Below are 5,231 nucleotides of genomic sequence, written 5' to 3'. Positions count from 1 at the left end.
AATATTGATACTGACTGCTGTGGGGTCAGATGCTGAGTGGTCAGATCTGTGAACACGATTGACTTCGATGGCAGAAGAACAAAGGATGCAAGCAAAGTAAAGCCAAACTCCTCATCTTCCTGCTGCCAAAAAGGGTCCCATGGGGGCTGGAGAGATGGTTCAGTGGGTAGAGCACTGACTGCTCTTCCAGAGGACCGAGGTTCAGTTCCATCACCCACAGGGTGGCTCACAACCAACTGTAACTCCAGTTCCAGTACATCTGGCACCTTCCTCCGACCTCCTCTGTTGGCAGGATCACTAGTAGTACACTTACATGCATGCAGAGAAGACACTCATAAACACTCATTCACGTAAAATAAAAAGTAAATCTTATTTTTAAAAGGCTCCCAGACAAAAGCAGGTGAAGTAAAGTTCAAGGTCAAACAAAAAGAACTTTATTTCCTCCAGGTAAGGTAAATTATCAGAGTTGGAAGGATGCATTTAATTGGTGTGTGTGTGTGTGGGGGGGGGAATCAACAGTTTTGTTGAGCATACCTGAAATTCCAGTCCTTAGCAGGATCACCGAAAAATTCAAGGCCACACTAGGCTACAGTGAAATATTACTTCAAACTATAGAGAAGCTGTGCTGTAAAAAAAATCTCTAGGGGTGTGCAGGCTGATGTATGTACAAGCATGTTCACATGTGTGTGGGAATGCATGTGGAAGTGAGAGGTTGATGCCAGAAAAGTAAGGCACAGATGTCTTAGACATATGCCCAAGATCATACAGGTAATTTGGGCAAGAACTCAGATTTTTTTTTCTTCCTCCCTCCCTCCCTCCCTCCTTCCCTCCCTCTCTCCCTCCCTTCTTCCTTCCTTCCTTCCTTCCTTCCTTCCTTCCTTCCTTCCTTTCTTTCTTTCTTTTTTTCAACCAGTCCAGTGGCATCAAGCTAGCACTCTAATCTTAAATGGATCTCAAGCATTTTCAAGTGTCTAATTCACAGTACATAGGCTTGGCAAAAATCAACCTGTGAATAAACAGACTCCTGGATTTAAGACAAAAATGTATTTATCCAGAAGGGTGTTTAATGCCCATGTTGCTGACATGTATGCATCCCTGCTTGCATTTTGTCATTCAGGTAGGGGAATTGGTACCCAAGGACTTGTCAGCCAGCTGGTCAAGCATGTCCCTGGCCATGCCATTGGAGACATAAATAAAGACATTCAGCCAGAGCAAAGGCCTGCACCTCCACTAGCTGTTCAAAGACAGGGGACATATCACAAAGGTCCTGTCTGGTGGCACTCCAGATGAGCCTATAACATCCTGAAGCATCTATAGTAAATGTCTACATTTTTTGTTAAATATGTACTTATTAATTGTTTGTAGGGGTCGGGGTAGGTGGGCACAGGTGTGGAACTCAGAAGACAACTTGAAGCCATTTTGCCAACCCAGTATCTGTTTTTAAGTTGGCATATTTAAAGTTGGGTAGGTTTTTACGGTCAAGTAGGGTAGAACAATGATGCCTAGAGTTTTCCCTAAAGTATAGAAAGAGCAGAAGAGAATTGTTTCAAACTCCTAACGTGTGCCTGACAAGCCTGGGATTTCTCTGAAGTCCCCTTCTTAACCAATATTTAGAGATAGGCGTTATGTGGAAATCATATACACTGTCTTAAAATTCACTTGTTATAATAGATTGACTGCTCATTTCCCAGTCTTGTTGGCTGCACTGTGGCCAGGACGGCAAAGGTACTTGTCATTAGCAGATAGTCACTGAAGCTTTTTGTTTGTTTATTTTTTGTTTGTTTTTAAGGCATCATCAGTTTGTTATTAAAGGGAGGCATAGGCCCAGCGGTGGTGGCACATGCCTTTAACCCCAGAACTCGGGAGGCAGAGCCAGGTGGATCTCCGTGAGTTCGAGGCCAGCCTGGGCTACAGAGTTAGTTCCAGGAAAGGCGCAAAGCTACACAGAGAAACCATGTCTCGGAAAAAAAAAAAGAAAAAGAAAAAGAAAAAAAGGAGGCATGGAAATTATTTACATGATGAATAATAAATAGTTCAGACCGTCAGCCAAATGGGCAGCTTCATGTGACACCATTTCAACAATGATTTCCGTCCACATACTTTCCAAGAACGTCACCATCTCTTGCCGTCTGGAACTACTTTGGTGCCTCCGTATCCTGGGAGAAGATTTTGTCTCCGACGTTCACACTGACTGGCTTAATCTCTCCACCTTGTCCTTTGGCGCCCGATCCCACAGCCACTACTGTCGCTTGCAATCCTTTTCCTTGAGACTTCTCCGGAAGCATCATGCCACCTTTGGTCACGGTTTCGGCGGCACACCTTTCAATCAGCACTCTGTCAAAGAGCGCGAGAAACTTTCTGAAAACGTGTCTAGTTGTAACTTGTGCGGCTGCAGCTCGGACTCCGCAGTCGGCCCCCGCAGCGATGAGAGTCTGCCGCCAGCTCCCGACACGTGAAAGATGCCAGTCTGAAGAGATAGTGGGCACTATGTTAGGAACTTATTTTTGCATAGCTCAGATATGTGAACAATGGGAAACATCTGGGTGAAGTATGTAGAGGAACTTGTACACCACCTCTGTAACTTATGCTTAAATTTGAAATTATTCCAAAGTAAAAATATTTAAAATAAAAAAATTTTAATTTATCAGTATACTCTATGATGCACTTTTATTTTCCATGAAAAAAATAATGCTTTAAAGGATTTCTTTTGAGCTGAGCTGATCACTAACTCAGTAGCAAAGTACCTGCCTAACATGTGTGAGGTCCAAAATTTAGATCCCCAATATTTGTTTTTATTAGCATACCGCTGATAAAGAAATAGTTGTGGTAAAATATGGACTGAGGACATTTATCTTGAGACCCTCCGCACATCCAAGTTCTCCCTGGAGTAAACCCTAGGGTCAGCGGTTAAGAGTGAGGCTTCCCAGGCCTGTGGACACTTGACGTCATGGGTGATACTCTGAGATCCAGAATGAGAGCCCAGGGTATTCCCGTAGACTGTCAGAGCCATGGTCTCGTTTTAGAAGAGAATCCTTATACTATACTATACAATACTATACTATATTATACTATACTATACTATACCTTCTACAAGTTCCTGACAAAGCCCTCACCTCAATCTGAAACTAACCCAACTTCTCTGACCTCATTATTGACCTTTGCCAAAATCAGACCAAGGACAGCATTCAGAGACGCTGGGACTTCCCAGCTGTTTTATTGAGCCAGTGTGGGAGACCGCACGCTGCCCTACAGTCTCCTCAGCTCCCTTCCCTCTGGGCTTTTCCAGCTTCCTAGACATTCACAGCATGTGTATCCTTGTCACCTTACCTTTCTTTTCTCTCTCACAGATGTTGTTATACATCCTCATAAGGTAACCACAGAACTGAATAATGCTCACAGCTTCTATCTCGCTTGTGAACTTGAAGGCAACTGGCTGGTCAAATGCTAGGTTTCTTGCCGCAGCCTGTTTCAGCCTTCGAGTCTGCAATGTTCTTTATTCCCTTAAAATGAGGATTTTTATCGAAGCAATGCTGTTTTCACCTGCTAGTCACGACTTTCCTAGTACTATTACTACTGCACAGGCACTATTAACAGACCCCACCATGCCCTCTGCTCCAGACAGCACCCGGACTCCAAGCAGAAGATCAGAAAGTGTCTGCTGCAGGCGCTTATCGCACGGCTGATCACTGAGTGTGACCCACCCCAGCTGAACCGTTCGTCTTCCGTTACCTGGGGTCTATTTGAAGAAGGAATCCTAAAGAAACCCTACAGGGGCCCATGAGATGGTTCAGGGGTAAAGGTGCCTCTCTGCTACTAAAGACCTGAGTTTGATCCCTGGAACTTGTATGATAGAAGGAGAGACAAGACTCCTACAAGTTGTCTTCTGTAGTGTGCTCACAGGCAGGTAAACACACACACACACACACACACACACACACACACACACACACACACAAATACAAGAATTTAATTCTTAAAAACAAAAGAATCAGCCTGGAGGTGGTGGCGCACGCCTTTACTCCCAGCACTCTGGAGGCAGAGGCAGGCGGATCTCTGTGAGTTCGAGGCCAACCTGGTCTACAGAGTGAGTTCCAGGAAAGGTGCAAAACTATACGGAGAAACCCTGTCTCGGGGGGGGGGGGGGGAAGAATCCTCCTGTGTGGCTCTTATATTTAATAGACTAGTCTCATAGGGTGTGCTATTACTCAGAAAGTTATGGAATTCTTCTATGTTGGTGTTTTTGTTGTTGTTGTTTGATTTTCTTTTTGCTTGAGACAAAGCCCTGGCTGGTCTAGAACTCAGTATGTAGACCAAGCTGGCCTCGAACCCATAAACATCTACTTGCCTCTGCCTCCCAAGATCTGGGATTAAATGTGTGCACCACTACATCCAGCCCAGGGTTTATTCTACCCAACCTATCTGCAGTATCCAGAAAAACAACGGATATAACTCAGCTTAGTAAACCTTTGTAGTGTGCTTACTTAGCATGCACGAAGCTCTGGGTTTTATCCTCAGCATCACATAAAAATCACCTCTAATCCGAGGACTCAGTTGGGGGGAGGAGATCAGAAGTTCAAGAGCATCCCAGGAGCTGGAGGCAGCCTGGGGTACACTCGTGGACCACCTCGTCTCTGGTGGTAGCTGCTTATTCCCATCCTCCTCTTTTAACAAGTCAGTCTGCCATTTGCCCTCTTTGCACTTTCTCTTCCGGCTGCCAGCACTTTGATTTTTTTTTTTCTTCTTCATCTCTTGTTTCTTAAGGTTTCAGAGCCAGGGGACATTTTAGAAATTATTCAACTGAGCTGGGTAACTTAGCTCAAGGCTAAGCTTGGCACTTGGGAGGGGAACTGCTGGGAGTTGGAAGCTAGCCTGGGCTCATAGTGGGTTTCAGGTCATCCGAGGCTGTGGAGTGAGACTTTGTCTCAAAAAACAAAAATGGAAAAAAAAATCATTCAACTGAAAGTGTTGGTATACAATAGTAAGTAGTCGCTGAGGTCACCGCATGGTGACTGTGCCCCTGTGAGCCAGCAAGGGGCCAGGTCTCAGGGAAAGGGGGGGGGGGGACGGACAGACAACAGCAAGTTCAATGACAAGCTGTCTTGTAGAAAACAGGAAATGCAGTCATTTAGAATAAACTTGCTAGAACAGTTTATCCTATATATGGGAGAATCGAGAGACGCTGGGGTGGTGGACTAGTCAAATTAGAGGTCGGATGCTAAGCTAGGGAGGGC

General features: G+C 44.9%; 1 pseudogene; it reads right to left on the bottom strand.

The window, feature by feature from the left end:
- Nucleotides 1-1,990: 1,990 nt before the first annotated feature.
- LOC114682277 lies at nucleotides 1,991-3,361 on the bottom strand (annotated as a pseudogene).
- Nucleotides 3,362-5,231: the final 1,870 nt, after the last annotated feature.

The sequence above is a fragment of the Peromyscus leucopus genome, chromosome 9 (genome assembly GCF_004664715.2).
Source record: "Peromyscus leucopus breed LL Stock chromosome 9, UCI_PerLeu_2.1, whole genome shotgun sequence".
Classification (NCBI taxonomy): Eukaryota; Metazoa; Chordata; class Mammalia; order Rodentia; family Cricetidae; genus Peromyscus; species Peromyscus leucopus.
The sequence above is the reverse complement of the archived record's forward strand: the minus strand, read 5'-3'. Positions and strand labels throughout refer to the sequence as shown.